Source organism: Mesoplodon mirus (assembly GCF_964341445.2).
Source record: "Mesoplodon mirus genome assembly, chromosome: 9".
In the NCBI taxonomy this organism is placed as follows: Eukaryota; Metazoa; Chordata; class Mammalia; order Artiodactyla; family Ziphiidae; genus Mesoplodon; species Mesoplodon mirus.
This window is the reverse complement of record NC_138985.1, coordinates 107,604,004-107,621,476: the sequence shown is the minus strand read 5'-3', so window position 1 is coordinate 107,621,476 and position 17,473 is coordinate 107,604,004. Positions and strand designations below refer to the sequence as shown.

Here is a 17,473-nt window from a genome sequence, read left to right as displayed (position 1 = left end):
TCCCAGGATGCTGCAAACAAACAAAACCCCTTCCCTTTCTAACATCTGACTCTGTTTTACAACCAGTCCCTCTCTGTCTTTCAGATTAAGCCATGCTTGAGTGACCAGCAACCCTGACTCACCCTTGGGTCAAGATCCACTGGCCAATAGTATGTGAGTATAAAAGAACACCATGTGCAAAAACGCAGCCCTGGAAAAGAGACTGGGTCTGCGTACCCAGATTGGTGATTTAAAATCACATCTTTCGTGGCTTCCCTGGTGGCGCAGTGGTTGAGAGTCCGCCTGCCGACGCAGGGGACACGGGTTCGTACCCCGGTCCGGGAAGATCCCACATGCCGCAGAGCGGCTGGGCCCGTGAGCCATGGCCGCTGAGCCTGTGCGTCCGGAGCCTCTGCTTCGCAACGGGAGAGGCCACAACACTGAGAGGCCCGCGTACCGCAAATAAATAAATAAATAAATAAATAAATAAAAATAAAATCACATCTTTCGGTTTTACTTGCTTTTCCTAAAAAAACTTGAATTTAAATAAATTTATTATCAAGACCTAATGTGCTAAGATAGAAGTCCTTATGTTTAGCTATTTTAGTGCCAATATAAAACAAATCAATGTATGTCTTAAAGAGTACAAGAAAAGACTAGTTATTTAATCCATTTGAGACTTTTTTCTTATCCTCTCCACAAGCACACATCCATTTGAGCTTTTACGAGATTCACATTACAAGAAGAGCTTTAGGAAGCTAAGAGAGGGATGAACAGAAGGGTTGTTTAGCAGGTGCTACATTGTATCTCCTGATGCCCTGCATGCTACAATGCGTGCATGATTTCCAGGGAAACACATACCCGAGAAAAAGGATAACAAAGTGGAGAAGGCAAATGTATAGATGAGTTTTTAACAAGTTTGAACAAAACAAGAGGTATACTAAGATTTCTTCCTTAGCATATTAAAGATAATATTGTTCTAAAATGAAGCTCTTTAAAAAAATCATAAATTATCTGACTAGAACAAAAGGGCAAGAACATAAAAAAATTCACTGGCTGCTTATAATAGTTCACAAAGTAGCTAAAAATATATAGGGACACAAATTAATCACTAACCTTGAATCCTACTTCAAAACATATTCTCTCTCAACCCTGATTTAACATAATCTTGTAAATAATTTGTTACACAATTTCAACTCGCAATTTGTCAAAAGATGGCATAAAATGCAATTGTGAGCTGATGCAAATAAATACAGACTACTAAATTCAGCCCGAGCATTTCTGAAAGACAGATTTATCCAAATCATTTAAATAAAAAGAATGACTTTGCTTCAGATTTCTGGTCAATGTAAATTTCTAAACAGTATGGCCAAAGACATACCTAATGTTCTACCAACGTCAGCTCTAAAATTCATTAAATAAAATAAGTCATTCCAAATGTCTCTGTATTTGTCTTGCAAATTTATACGCAACAAGAATGTGCGGGGCGGGGGAGGCTTTCGGTAAATGAACAACAATAGAACTGGATAAGTTACAAATCTATATGTATTTCTAGCAGTCAAGTGTTTGGGGGAAGGGTACCGAGCATATTGTGAATAGGATGTTACCCAAGCTTTTCACTTCTGGGCTTCATTTACAAGCTGCAAGAACCTGTCATATTCATAGACTCTGAGACATATATCCTTTCCATTTTGTGGTAATGTGTGGTTATTTAGACCCAAGTTCATGACTCTAGACCTGGAGATTATACTTGTATCTATAATTTCCTGTGTTCTCTTAGGTAAAAAACCTTGAACTAGATGCTTCAGATCCTTTCTGTGCTTGAAAGTGTAACTTTTATGGTTTAATTCACTTACTATAATCATCACTGCATGCTGGCTTTCCATCATGTGGTGATTTTGAAACCTCAGACCTTGGTAAATTTTGATAACTAAGGCCAGGTACCTTAGAGAAGCAATGAACCAATTAATTTCATGCTTTGGAGGAATGAGTGAGTTCTAACTATGTGCCACTATACAAGGTGAAGAAACAGAGGCTCTGAAAGACTAAGAAACAGCTTTCAGGCCACACAACCAGGAGGCGGCAAAATTCAGCATTTTTTCAATTTTATGCTAAAACTACTCCATATAAAGAAGTGAAAGTTAACCATCTAGAACAATATTCTTTTGCATAAATACAGATTATACAAAGCAGGCACACCGGCTGAAAAACCACTGTTTGACTGGTGCAGGAAATTCCTTAAGAGGCAAATAGTGCAGTGGCAAGAGCTTGCCTCTGGGGTCTGCTTCCTGTGTGCTGAAAACTCCCCAGGCAGCATCAGTAGTTATTTCTGAGTTGGCAAAGAGCTCTTATGCATTTAGTTTAACATCTCAAAGTTCATTGGTGAAACACAGCTTATTTTCCTCCATGAAATTCTGAAGATACTGCATGTGTGCAAAGGAATGACTTGGGTTTAGAAATTTATTTTGAAAGAATGATGGTATTGGCCAATTTACTAGCCTATGCCTGACAATTGTTTTGAACAAAGTTATTTGATTTATTCCACAATATTTGAAATCATATTTATTCCACTTTTCTAAGCCTTAGAGTAAATCAAACTTTTTAAACTTTATTTAGCTACTAATGTCCACAGCTATTTCAACCATTCTAACCACACCTTCAGAGGTTTTCTTAGTATTGCATAGGTTGCCATGGCCACCCACCGTGGCTAGATATGATTAAGACAGAGGTCCAGTGGATGGCACAATATCTGTTTGGGGGAAAAGAATGCTGTCCATTTTCCTCGCTTTAAAAAGTTATCTTTGAGATGGGGAAGTCTTAAAAAAATTTTTTCTTTATGAATCTAAAACTAAATATAATAAATATATATATACATTATATTTATCTTCCAAGGAGTTTCTTCTACCCTAATATATAGAGTTGTTTTGGTGCCTTATTAGAGTAAATATTAAACCTTGAAAAATCTGCTGTGATTATATAAGAACTGACTTTGGAGATGAATGACAATTTAAATTGGTTTCTCTGGCATTTATTAGTAATTCAATTTTACTCTGTGTAATTAATTATAGGATTATAAATAATTAAAATTAGAAGGGAAATATAGTCTTCAGACATCTCCAAACCATCCATACTACTTTTAAATGTCAACCTGTCTTAAGGGTCAAAAACTCCATTGTCTATTACATAAACATGAATCAAGAAAGTATCTTAAAAACACTATTTTCTTCATGTAGATTTCCCATGTCTTCAGTTTTCCTTCATAAAATCTTTCTTTTCTCCTTTGTCTTTTTTTTTTTTGACATTTATCCTAAATGTTCAGAAGACAAACTCTGGTACAAAGATTATATAGAGACTTCTCGGGGACTATAATCTGTATATTTTTTTTTTTTTTTTTTTTTTTTTTTTCCTTTTTGCGGTATGCGGGCCTCTCACTGCTGTGGCCTCTCCCGCTGCGGAGCACAGGCTCCGGATGCGCAGGCCCAGCGGCCATGGCTCACGGGCCCAGCCGCTCCGCGGCATATGGGATCCTCCCAGACCGGGGCACGAACCCGTATCCCCTGCATCGGCAGGCGGACTCTCAACCACCGCGCCACCAGGGAGGCCCCTATAATCTGTATATTAATCAATCAATCAAATTTTAATTTTAATTTGGAAAGGATGCAATTATATGTAGATCATAGTGATATGACGCATTTCAACATGTAAAAAAATGTTGACTTTAATTTTCTTTGAATTTTAGTAAGATATTTGGTCTACAAATACCAGAGCTTGAACAATCTCCAGGAAGTATATGACAAGGGATTTAAATGCATAAATCAAAGAGATCAGGCTGACAATTTTATAGCCTGTTTTTCACATTTTGTTATGGAAGTAAAAAGTATTTTTGTTCTATTCTTATTATGAACTCACTAAATATTTTAAGTCCTAATCTCTGAAGTCTGTGGTTTTGATGCTGTGCTTCATGACGCACTGGAGGTTTCATTCTTTAACATCCACTGTTGAGGGTTAGGGGAAGGCAATGCATGTAGTAGGTGGAGCTCTTAACTGCTCCCTCCCTTTGCCCCCAAATGCTCCATTTTAATCTCTTTTCATATTAGACTTTCAACTAGGATTTCACTTGAAGAAGGTATACCCCGCTCATAAGACATTTGCATCTGATTTAAATTTCAAGTTGAGGATAATTAAATTTATTTGTTCTCACAATTTCACCACCCCTAAATACTTCCATGTGCTATTTAACATTTTTTTTCATCATTAAAATTCGCTCAATCTGAAAAGGCTACCTACTGTATGATTCCAACATTCTGGAAAAGGCAAAACTATGGAGGCAGCAAAAGGATCAGTGGTTGACAGGAGTTGGGGGGAAGGAAGGATGAACTGGCGGAGGACAGATGAGTTTTAGGGCAGTGAAAATGCTCTGTGTGATACTATGATGGTGGATACATGTCATTACACATTTATCCACACTCATTGGATGTACAAAATTAAGACTGAACCTAATGTAGACTCTGAACTTTGGGTGATAATGATGTGTCAGTGTAGGTTCATCAAACGTACCACTCTGGCGGGGAAGCTGATAGTGGGGGGAGGCTCTGTGGGGTGGGCAGGGTATATAGGAATGCCTGTACTTTCTACTCGATTTGCTGTGAACCCAGAACTACTCTAAAAACTGTTAAAAAATGAAATTAGCTTATTTGTAGTATTATATTAAGTATATATCTGCACAATTAACTTCTTAGAATTTCTTATCTTTCCAAAAGGGTGCAAAGAAAGTGGTTTCCTAAGACAGAATCTACTCCTGGTGAAGACGTTGTGAAGATTGCTGAAATAAGAACAAAGGATTTAGAATATTACATAAGCTTAGTTGATAAAGCAGTGGCAGGGTCGAGAGGACTGACTCCAATTTTGAAAGGAGTTTTACTGTGGGTACAATGTTATCAAACAGCATTGCATGCTACAGAGAAATCATTCTTGAAAGGAAGAGTCAATTGATGTGGCAGACCTCACTGGTGTCTTATTTTAAGAAATTGTCACGGCCGCCCCAGCCCTGAGCAACCACCACCCTGATCAGTCAGTGGCTGTCCGCGTGGAGGCAAGACCCTCCACCAGCAATAAGGTTATAACTCACTGAAGGCTCAGATGATGGCTACAATTTTTTAGCAATAAAGTAATCTTAATTAAGGTACATAATTTTTTAAAAATACCATGCTATTGCACACTTAATAGACTACAGTATAGTGTAAACATAATTTTTTCAGGCACTGGGAAACCAAAAAAATTGTGTGACTTGCTTTATTGTGATATTTGCTTGATTGTGGTGGTCTGGAACTGAACCCTCCATATCTTTGAGGTCTGTCTGTACTCATAACTAGTGGCTGCAGGAAAGAACTATGGCAGGAGCTGAAGCTGTATTGTTCAAAACAGCAGCATCGTATATATTTTTACACTCACTAAAATAATAATGTTGGCACATTGAGGATAAAACATTAATGCAATTTTGTGGATCTTAAGATAGTTTAATAATAGTTTGGAATTGAATGGTGCATTTTGATTTACTTTGCCTATCCTTTCTAGAAACTTCTTTGGATTTTCCTTATCAGTCCCAGGTTCCACACATATTGTTTTTTTCTGATCTGAGAGGTTTGGACAACTCTCCCTCAGCGACCTTCGTTGGCCACATTACGCACAGCTCAGTTCCCATACGCGGCACACAAGTGTCCCTTAGCACACGAGACCCCAGTCTCAGGCTGCGGTTACTTCGTTCATCTTTCTCAAAGATCTACTGCTGCACCTGGATTTCCTCTCTACTAGATCTTCTCTATTTTCAGCTTTCTGACCCATTGCTCTAGTTCCCCTTTCTCTCCAGAGGAAGTCTGCATAATGGTTCAGACCTTGGGCTCCAGCATTAGACTACCTCTGTTTATCCCATTCACTGCTTATTAATTGTCTTGGGCAAGTTAATCAACCTCTCAAAGCCTTGGTTTCCTTACTTACAAACTTGACCTAAAAGTGGTAACTGCTTTATAGGATTGTTGCAAGGATTACATGAAGAAATGCAGATTAAGTACTTAGACTGGGCCCTCAGCATTTGGGAAGCCCTCAGTAACTGCCCAGAGCTGTCCAACATGGCAGACATGCACTGGCTTGGGAGCCAGCCTTGCTGGAGGGATTAGTTTCCTGTGGCCGCTGTAACCAAGTACCATTAACTGGGTGGTAAAACCACAGAAATCTCTGCCTTTGTTCTCTTCTCAGTGTGTCTGCCTCTGTGTCTCTTCTTCTCCTCTTACAAGGACACCAGTTATATTAAATCAGTCAACCCTGACGACCTCAGCTTAACCTGATCACATCTGCAAAGACCCTATGTCCAAATAAGATCACATTCACAAGTACTGGGGTTAGGACTTTAACACATCTCTTTAGGACACACAATTCAACCCCTAACACTAGGGAAGGGACCCTTGCACTGGACAGTGGCCACCTTCTCTCCCTCTTTCCCTCCTTCCTAACTGTCCTTCCTCTGATCCTCAATCGTTTCTCATTTAGAACACTGGTCAAATCCCCTGACCTCATTTCCCACATTCTAGTTTTCCAGTATCAGATATAATACTTCAGGTGTGGTCCACTGATGCTTGCTGTAGAGTCCTGTAATTTGGACACCTGACTGAGGTGATATTAGGAGTATTTTGTTTTGTTGTGTATTTCCGTAGCCACATCATACTGATACCTCATGTTGAGCTTGGAATAAATTATACCAAGCTGATATTTTAACCCCTTCTTTACTAACCACTCATAACCATCTCTCATGATGCTTCAGCCTATTTTTCTTTTTCTGAATTCAGTCTTGAGAGAGTTAATACTGATGAACATGGCCTGAACTGATCATAGAATTGGAATGGATGGGCAGTCACAGGAAGTACTATGTGTAGTTTGAGTGGCTTCTAGACTTTGCAGCCTGGACCAAGCATCCTGGGGCAAACCAACGGCAGGATGGACCTGCTATGGAACATAATCCAGCACTAGAAAAAACTCCAAGCTGCCATTTGCATGTTATCATATTCCCTGCAGAATTCCTTCCCCACAGTGTTCTTGAGAGTCCCTGAAAAGCCATCAGCACCTTTCAGAAAGACTAAGAGGCAGTCTGAACCTTTCAAAAGAAGCGGGAGGGAAGCTTGGGTGGTGGTCCTCCAGACCTGGGCTTGACCCTTCAGAAGGCTGCCACGTCGGTATCAGTGATGGATTTCTCTCAGTATTGACTTTGAATTACAAGCAGGGCTGGGGCACAGTCAACACAAATCCAACACATTCCTTTAGAAATGGGAAGGCTGCTCTTGACAAGAAAGATTGGCTGTTTTATATCATTGTTTTCCTTCCCCTCACTATATTCCTTCATTTATTTTCCTCGTCTTCATTTTCTTTTCAATATTTGTAATTTGCTTTGGCATGCATATTGTAAAATGTAACAAGGATTAAATGTGATTATTTTAATGCTTTCTATACTAGAAATATATACTATGGATACTCTACAATGGGGAAAATTTGTATGTGGCTAATTGGGACCTGACAGGATCATTCTTAACAATTTCCTCCAGAGCGTTTTCTTTCTCTATAAGAGTTTACAAGTTCTCTTTGATTTGCAAAATGCACACTTTAGAGGTCCACCCCTGTGTCTTAGACTTATTCTGTATTCTCATCAATGAATTCCCCTCCCATATTTGTGTACTACCTCTATACAGAGTGGGCACTCAATAAACCTGTGTTGAATAAATCCACCTCAATTTTATTTGGCCCATTGCTCCCCCTTGATTAGGCTTACAAGTTTCTGAAATTCAGAAGCCTAAGAAAATACTTACAAATATTGCATAAAAATATGAATCTTCACAAAACTCCACGTGGAGGTGATAATACTATTCTCATTTTATGGACGAGAGAACAGAGGTGAGAAAAGTTAAGTACACAAGTTTCCAAAGTCATACAGCTAAGAAGCAGCAGAGGCGGCATCATCTTTTATAGTCACTGGTACTAGCAGAGTGCATGGTGGAGACTCACTGAATAATTGGTTAAATGAATGAATGAAATAAATGACACTCGAAAAATCTATTTTATATTGACGATTGCATCCAGGCCCTTAGGAAATAGGAGAGTTTCCATGCAATGCAATAAGCTGGCCAAAATATCCCCAAATAATAATAACAGAAAATAATAGTGCTTATCATTTCCAGGCATTGTCATAGCTATGGAACCTTACTGCTAATAGGGCTGAGGTTGTCTGGATCACGAGGAGTTTAACAGGCTGCAAATAACAGACTGAGGCCAGATTAAGAATGGCCTGCAATGAAGGCTAATGGCCTCTGCCATAAAATGGGGCTATTACAATTGGAAATCCCATAAGGCCCATAATATCCCTCTTTAATTCATTAGTTATTATGAAAATAAGAAAACGGATGAAGCCTTCATTATCTAATCATTTCTCTGCCTGTCAATTAAAATTAACAAAGGATGGGAGCAGGATCAGGTCTGTGGGATTGTAATGCTAAAGGGATCAAGAAGAAATTGTCTTCAAGAGGGAGGGGATACGGGGATATATGGATACGTATAGCTGATTCACCTTGTTGTACAGCAGCAACTAACACACCATTGTAAAGCAATTACACTCCAATAACGATGTTAACAAAAGAAAAAAGACATTGTCTTAAATCCAACGTTCAGCAGGAGGCACAAGCACTGAAGCTACCTGCCGCCCAGTGTTTCTTGAGGACCACAGGCCAGATGCAGAACAGGGACTCAGACACGGGCTGAATGCTTGGATATGTAGATGGATATGTTTAGTTTTAAAAATTACGATCATCAGTGGTATAATCACTCACTTGAGGGAGATCTGATCACAGGTAAGAACAGGCAACCAATCCTCGCTGGTCCAGAGGGCCATGCGTGGAAGGAAGGCCCTGCATGTCCTCTACACAGGCTTGAAGCTCCTGCATCAGCAAGCAGTGAACAGGCAGGGGAGTGTGTGTTGGCCACGAGACTACCTTTATGGACATCCTTTTCAGTTCTTGGACATCCTTTCAGTTATCTGCAAGGCTATTTTATCAGTCAACCTTGACTCTACACCACTATGAGAGAGAGAAAAAAAGTTTTGCGGAGTTTTTTTAATGACATCGGCGCAGTAGAAAGCAGACCTATTAGTATTCTATTGCTGCCATAGCAAATTACTGCAAAGTGAGTGGTTTAAAACAACACAGAGTCATCATCTTACACTTCTGTAGATTAAAATTCCCACATGCGTCTGACTGGACTAGAACCAAAAGGTTATCGGGGCCAAGCTTCCTTCTGGAGCTTCTATGAAAGAATCCATTTTCTTTCCCTTTCCTGCTTTTAGAAGATACCTACATTTCTTGGTTCATGGACCCACTCTTTCTTCTTAAAAAAATAGCAATAAACCATCTCTCTGTTCCTTTTTCTGTCATTAGATACCAGATTTCTTTCTGACCACAGCTGGGGAAGTTTCTCTATTTTTAAAATTTATTTATTTATTTAGAAATCCAGTTCCTGCAATTCTGCCTTGTTTTCTTTTCTTTTTTTAAATTGGGGTATAGCTTTTTACAATGTTGTGTTAGTTTCTACCGTACAGCAAAGTGAAGTAGAGTCCCCTGTGCTATACAGTAGGTTCTTGTTAGTTGTCTATTTTATACTTATTAGTGTATATATGTCAATCCCAATCTCCCAATTCATTCCACTCCCGCCATCCCCGCTTTTTCTCCACTTGGTGTCCATATGTTTGTTCTTTACATCTGTGTCTCTGTTTCTGCCTTGCAAACCAGTTCATCTGTACCATTTTTCTAGATTCCACATATATGCGTTAATATATGGTATTTGTTTTTCTCTTTCTGACTTACTTCACTCTGTATGACAGTCTCTAGGTCCAGCCACATCTCTACAAATGACCCAATTTTGCCCCTTTTATGGTTGAGTAGTATTCCATTGTATATATGTACCACATCTTTATCCATTCATCTGTTGATGGACATTTAGGTTGCCTCCATGACCTGGCTATTGTAAATAGTGCTGCAATGAACATTGGGGTGCATGTGTCTATTTGAATTATGGTCTTCTCTGGGTATATGCCCAGGTGTGGGATTAGTGGGTCATATGGTGACTCCATTTTTAGTTTTTTAAGGAACCTCCACACTGTTCTCCATACTAGCTGTATCAATTTACATTCCCACCAACAGTGCAAGAGGGTTCCCTTTTCTCCACAGCATTTATTGTTTGTAGATTTTTTTAAAATTTAATTTATTATTTATTTATTATAAATTTATTTATTTTTGGCTTTGTTGGGTCTTCGTTGCTGTGCGTGGGCTTTCTCTAGTTGTGGCAAGCAGGGGCTTCTCTTCTTGCAGAGCTCGGGCTGTAGGTGCGCAGGCTTCAGTAGTTGTAGCGTGTGGGCTCAGTAGTTGTGGCATGCAGGCTTAGTTGCTCCGTGGCATGTGGGATATTCTCGGGCCAGGGATCAAACCTGTGTTCGATCCCTGCAGTGGCCGGCAGATTCTTAACCACTGTGCACCCAGGGAAGTCCACATTTGTAGATTTTCTGATGATGCTCACTTCTAACCGGTGTGAGGTGATACCTCATTGTAGTTTTGATTTGCATTTCTCTAATGATTAGTGATGCTGAGCATCCTTTCATGGGTTTGATGGACATCTGTATGACTTCTTTGGAGAAATCTCTATTTAGGTCTTCCAGCCATTTTTGCATTGGGTTGTTTGTCTTTATGATACTGAGCTTCATGAGCTGTTTATATATTTTGGATATTAATCGTTTGTCTGTTGATATGTTTGCAAATATTTTCTCCCATTCTGAGGGTTGTCTTTTTGTCTTGTTTATAGTTTCCTTTGCTGTGTAAAAGCAAAGTTTCATTAGGTCCCATTTGTTTCATTAGGTCCCATTTGTTTCACTAGGTCCCATTTGTTTATTTTTGTTTTTATTTCAATTACTCTAGAAGGTGGGTCAAAAAATATCTTGCTGTGGTTGATGTCAAAGTGTGTTCTTCCTATGTTTTCCTCTAAGAGTTTTAGAGTGTCTGGTCTTACATTTAGGTCTTTAATCCATTTGGAGTTTATTTTTGTGAATGGTGTTAGGGAGTGTTCTAATTTCATTCTTTTACATGTAGCTGTCCAGTTTTCCCAGCACCACTTATTGAAGAGACTGTCTGTTCTCCATTGCATATCCTTTCCCCCTTCGTCATAGACCACTTGACCATAGATATGTGGGTTTATCTCTGGGCTTTCTATCCTGTTCCATTGATCTATATTTCTGTTTTTGTGCCAGTACCATATCGTCTTGATGCCTGTGGCTTTGTAGTATAGTCTGAACTCAGGGAGTCTGATTCCTCCAGCTCCATTTTTTTTTTCCTCTCAAGATTGCTTTGGCTATTTGGGGTCTTTTGTGTCTCCATACAAATTTTAGATTTTTTGTTCTAGTTCTGCAAATATACCATTGGCAATCTGACAGGGATTGCATTGAATCTGTAGATTGCTTTGGGTAGTATACTGATTTTCACAATATTGACTCTTCCAGTCCAAGAACATGGTATATCTCTCCATCTGTTGGTATCATCTTTGATTTCTTTCATCAGTGTCTTATAGTTTTCTGAGTACAGGTCTTTTACCTCCTTAGGTAGGTTTATACCTAGGTACTTTATTCTTTTTACTGCAATGGTGAATGGGATTGTTTCCTTAATTTCTTTTTCTGATCTTTCATTGTTAGTGTATAGGAATGCAAGAGATTTCTGTGCATTAATTTTGTACCCTGCAACTTTACCAGATTCACTGATTAGCTCTAGTAGTTTCCTGGTGGCATTTTTAGGATTTTCTATGTATAGTATCATGTCATCTGCAAACAGTGACAGTTTTATTTCTTCTTTTCCAATTTGTATTCCTTTTATTTGTTTTTCTTCTCTGATTGCCGTGGCTAGGACTTCCAAAACTACGTTGAATAATAGTGGCAAGAGTGGACATACTTGTCTCGTTCCTGATCTTAGAGGAAATGCTTTCAGTTTTTCACCATTGACAATGATGTTTGCTGTGGGGTTGTCCTATATGGCCTTTATTATGTTGACATAGGTTCCCTCTATGCCCACTTTCTGGAGAGTTTTTATCATAAATTGGTGCTGGATTTTGTCAAAAGCTTTTTCTGCATCTATTGAGGTGATCATATGGTTTTTATCCTTCAGTTTGTTAATATGGTGTATCACATTGATTGCTTTGCATATACTGAAGAAATCTTGCATCTCTGGGATAAATCCCACTTGACCATGGTGTATGATCCTTTTAATGTGTTGTTGGATTCTGTTTGCTAGTATTTTGTGGAGGATCTTTGTATCTATATTCATCAGTAACACTGGTCTGTAATTTTCTTTTTTTGTAGTATCTTTGTCTGGTTTTGGTATCAGGGTGATGGTGGCCTCATAGAATGAGTTTGAGAGTGTTCCTTCTTCTGCAATTGTTTGGAAGAGTTTGAGAAAGATGGGTGTTAGCTCTTCTATAAATGTTTGATAGAATTCACCTGTGAAGCCATCTGGTCCTGGACTTTTGTTTGTTGGAAGATTTTTAATCACAGTTTCAATTTCATTACTTGTGATTGGTCTATTCATAATTTCTATTTCTTCCTGGTTCAATCTTGGAAGGTTATATCTTTCTAAGAGTTTTTCCATTTCTTCCAGGTTGTCCATTTTATTGGCATTGAGTTGCTTGTAGTAGTCTCTTAGGATGGTTTGTATTTCTGCGGTGTCTGTTGTAACTTCTCCTTTTTCGTTTCTAATTTTATTGATTTGAGTCCTCTCCCTCTTTTTCTTGATGAGTCTGGCTAAAGGTTTATCAATTTTGTTTATCTTCTCAAAGAACCAGCTTTTAGTTTTATTGATCTTTGCTACTGTTTTCTTTGTTTCTATTTCATTTATTTCTGCTCTGATCTTTATGATTTCTTTCCTTCTGCTAACTTTGGGTTTTGTTTGTTCTTCTTTCTCTAGTTCCTTTAGGTGTAAGGTAAAATTGTTTGAGATTTTTCTTGTTTACTGAGGTAGGACTGAATTGCTATAAACTTCTCTCTTAGAACTGCTTTTGCTGCATCCTATAGGTTCCGGATCATCGTGTTTTCATTGTCATTTGTCTCTAGGTATTTTTTGATTTCCTCTTTGATTTCTTCAGTGATCTCTAGGTTATTTAGGAACTTACTGTTTAGCCTCCATGTGTCTGTGTTTTTTACTTTTTTTTTTCCTGTAATTTATTTCTAATCTCATAGCGTTGTGGTCAGAAAAGAAGCTTAATATGATTTCAGTTTTCTTAAACTTACCAAGGCTTGATTTGTGACCCAAGATGTGATCTATCCTGGAGAATATTCAGTGTGCACTTGAGAAGAAAGTGTAATCTGCTGTTTTCGGATGGAATGTCCTATAAATATCAATTAAATCTATCTGGTCTATTGTATCATTTAAAACTTGTGTTTCTTTATTAATTTTCTGTCTTGATGATCTGTCCATTGGTGTAACTGAGGTGTTAAAGTCCCTCACTATTATTGTGTTACTGTTGATTTCCTCCTTTATAGCTGTTAACATTTGCCTTATGTATTGAGGTGCTCCTATGTTGGGTGAATATATATTTATAATTGTTGTATCTTCTTCTTGGATTGATTCCCTTGATCATTATGTAGTGTCCTTCCTTGTCTCTTGTAACATTCTTTACTTTAAAGTCTATTTTATCTGATATGAGTATTCCTAGTCCAGCTTTCTTTTGATTTCCATTTGCATGGAATATCTTTTTCCATCCCTTCACTTTCAGTCTGTATATGTCCCTAGGTTTGAATTGGGTCTCTTGTAGACGGCATATATACGGGTCTTGTTATATCCATTCAGCCTGTCTGTGTCTTTTGGTTGGAGCATTTAATCCATTCACATTGAAGGTAATTATTGATATGTGTGTTTCTATTACCATTTTCTTAATTGTTTTGGGTTTGTTTTTGTAGGTCCTTTTCTTCTCTTGTGTTTCCCTCTTAGAGAAGTTCCTTTAGCATTTGTTGTAAAGCTCGTTTGGTGATGCTGACTTCTCTTAGCTTTTGCTTGTCTCTAAAGCTTTTGATTTCTCCATGGAATCTGAGTGAGATCCTTGTTGGGTAGAGTAATCTTGGTTGTAGGTTCTTCCCTTTCATCACTTTAAATATATCGTGCCACCCCCTTCTGGCTTGTAGAGTTTCTGCTGAGAAATTAGCTGTTAACCTTATGGGAGTTACCTTGTATGTTATTTTTCATTTTTCCCTTGATGCTTTCAATAATTTTTCTTTGTCTTTAATTTTTGTCAATTTGATTACTAAGTGTCTTGGTGTGTTTCTCCTTGGGTTTATCCTGCCTGGGACTCTCTGCGCTTCCTGGACTTGGGTGGCTATTTTTTTTCCCATGTTAGGGAAGTTTTCGACTATAATCTCTTCAAATATTTTCTTGGGTCCTTTCTCTCTCTCTTCTCCTTCTGGGACCCCTATTATGTGAATGTTGGTACGTTTAATGTTGTGCCAGAGGTCTCTTAGGCTGTCTACATTTCTTTTCATTCTTTTTTCTTTATTCTGTTCTGTGGCAGTGAATTCCATCATTCTGTCTTCCAGGTCACTTATCCGTTCTTCTGCCTCAGTTATTCTGCTGTTGATTCTTTCTAGTGTAGTTTTTATTTCAGTTATTGTATTGTTCATCTCTGTTTGTTTGTTCTTTAATTCTTCTAGGTGTTAGTTAAACAGTTCTTGCATCTTCTCGATCTTTGCCTCCATTCTTTTTCCGAGGTCCTGGATCATCTTCACTATCATTACTCTGAATTCGTTTTCTGGAAGGTTGCCTATCTCCACTTCATTTAGTTGTTTTTCTGGGGTTTCATCTTGTTTCTTCATCTGGGACATAGTCTGCTGCCTTTACATTTTGTCTATCTTTCTGTGATTGTGGTTTTCGTTCCGTAGGCTGCAGGACTGTAGTTCTTCTTGCTTCTGCTGTCTGCCCTCTGGTGGATGAGGCTATCTACAGTTTCTCTATTTTAAAGACTCGTGATTAGATTGGGCTCACCTTGATAATCCAGGATAATCTCCCATCTCACGCTTCTACCATTAATCACATTTTGCAAAGTCCCTTCTGCCACATAGGGTAACATTTTCACAGAGTCTGGGGATTAGGATGTGAACATCTTTGAGGACCATTATCCTGCCTACCTCACTAGTCTACTGTAAAGGTACACCCTTCTCAGTGCTGACAAAGATAGGAGGCAAAGTATTATCATCCATGCTCATTTTCTCAAATATTCCAAACATCCTGTATTTCCATCTTGATCATTTATCTCCCTACATATAGAGTAACTTATTTTGTGTAAATGTCAGGCATTTAACTAGCCTAACACAAATAGCATGCTTCCTAAAAAATTAATGCAGTATCATACATCACATATAGTAAGGTAGTATGTACCTTTAACATATATATGTGTGTACATGTGTGCACTAGATAAACATATTAGTAGACACATATGATTAGCATTTTCAAAACTCCCTTGGCCGAATTACCTTACTATTTAGTACAAAATAACTTTCCAATTTTTACTGTACATAGTAAAAAATATCTACAAGGACAAAAGTATCAGTGTGTGTCTCTGTGTGTGTTTATGTCTCATGACAAAAAGATAGCTTTCAAACACTAAAGAAAACCCCTAAATCTGTAAAGCAGGGTTCCCCAACCCTCAAGGCATGTACTGGTACCAGTCTGCAGCCTGTTAGGAACCGGGCCACACAGCAGCACGTGTGTGGCAGGCGAGCAAGCAAAGCTTCATCTGCCGCTCCCCATTGCTTGCATTACTGCCTGAACCATCTCCCAACCCCTCGTCCATGGAAAAATTATCTTCCACAAAACTGGTCCCTGGTGCCAAAAAAGTTGGGGACCGCTGCTCTAAAGGGCTATAAATTTAATTCAAATTGCAAATAGTTACTGAGTAGCTGCTAAGTGGCAGGCACGAAGGGTTTACAAACACAAATGAGGCATGGCGTTTGGCATCATGAATCTTACCATGTGAGAGAGAAGACAGATACAGAGGCAAAGAATTACAGTTAAGGTACAATATAACTTTATAATCAATGTAATTTGCTTTGGGAATGTGGGGAGGCAAGTTTTTAATTCATGAGCTGTTGCTAGACATTGGGGGTGTGGGCAAGGTGAGGGAGACTTCCTCGAGCTGGTCTTCACTGCAGAATGATGTTTAACTGGCAGGAGTGTGATGGGATAGTTCAGGTGCAGACAGAAGGGCCAGAAATGAGAGGGTGAACATATTTTCAGAATGTCCATGGTGTAGAGTGAGGAAAAGCTGAGAAGGTAAAAGGAGGAGGGACTTCGGAACTCTAAGTAGTGACTGAAGGAGTGGGAATTTAACCAGGAAGCTAACGGGGAGCCCTTGAAGGTGCGTGAACAGGACAGTAGCAGGGCTCTTTTGAAGAATTAACAGTTGGAACAGAAACTGTTAGTTGCCTCCTAGTGCTCATTTCCCCCTTCTTCTTTGGTAACAGAACCCTCATTTTTAGGGAGGCACATTCATGCCCAATTAAAGGCTACATAACTCAGCCACCTTTGCAGCTAGGTGTGGTCATGAAGGTAAGTGTGGTCATGCAGCTAACGATATGTAAATAGAAGTATGTATGGAAAGGCATTTTCAGAGAGAGAAGTCATGCTTTCTTTTCCCCCTTCTCTACCTTCCACCTGCAATGTGAATGTGATGGCTGCAGCTCTAGAAGCCTTACTGGATCCTGAGGATGTGGTCAAACCCCAAGAATGCCAGAGAAGATTATTGGGAGGGGCATGGGCTTCTCTCACACAAAAAGGAAACTGAAATAAGCTTTCATCTTGTTTAAGCCACCCTTCAATCCTCCCTCCCTCCCTCCCTCCCTCCTTCCTTCTTTCTTTATTTAGTGCAGCTCAACCTAACCCCAAATCAGTGGTTCTCAACCCTGGTGACACACTTGAAACCTCAAGAGTTTGCAGAAAATCCAGGGTAACCAGACCTGATCCCCAAAGATATTGATTTAATTATTCTGAGGCAGGGCCTGATGATCAGCATTTTTAATGGTTCCTGGGTGATTCTAATTTATGTGAAGCCGTACAGTGATAATGACAGTTATAAAGTTGTAGGATGGGGGGAGAGTCAAGGTTGGAAGTTATTTTGGAAGGTTGTTGCGATACTGCTCCGAACTTAGATTTGGAACAAAGAGAAAAGCTGTAGTAACAGAGGGTCAGGTATCTGTGAAAGACCCAGGAGAGGTGGTTGGCATGATAAGGAAAAGTGTGATGATGACTTTCGGGTGTAATGGATTTGATCTTTCAGTGGGATACAGAGTAAAGAAACAAATAGGCTTCAGCTTGTGTGGATTCCCCATGACCCACACTGATAATATGCCTCACAATGGCTTAGTCGGCACTTTGCTTTCAGTTTAGTG

At 39.0% G+C, this 17,473-nt stretch overlaps 1 protein-coding gene across 1 annotated transcript in view; it reads right to left on the bottom strand.

Moving 5' to 3' along the window:
* The window catches only part of LOC309810308 (contactin-associated protein-like 2), a gene marked incomplete at both ends in the record, with an annotated part of 613,462 nt that overhangs the window by 48,106 nt on the left and 547,883 nt on the right, over positions 1-17,473 (bottom strand). The window lies entirely within an intron of this gene.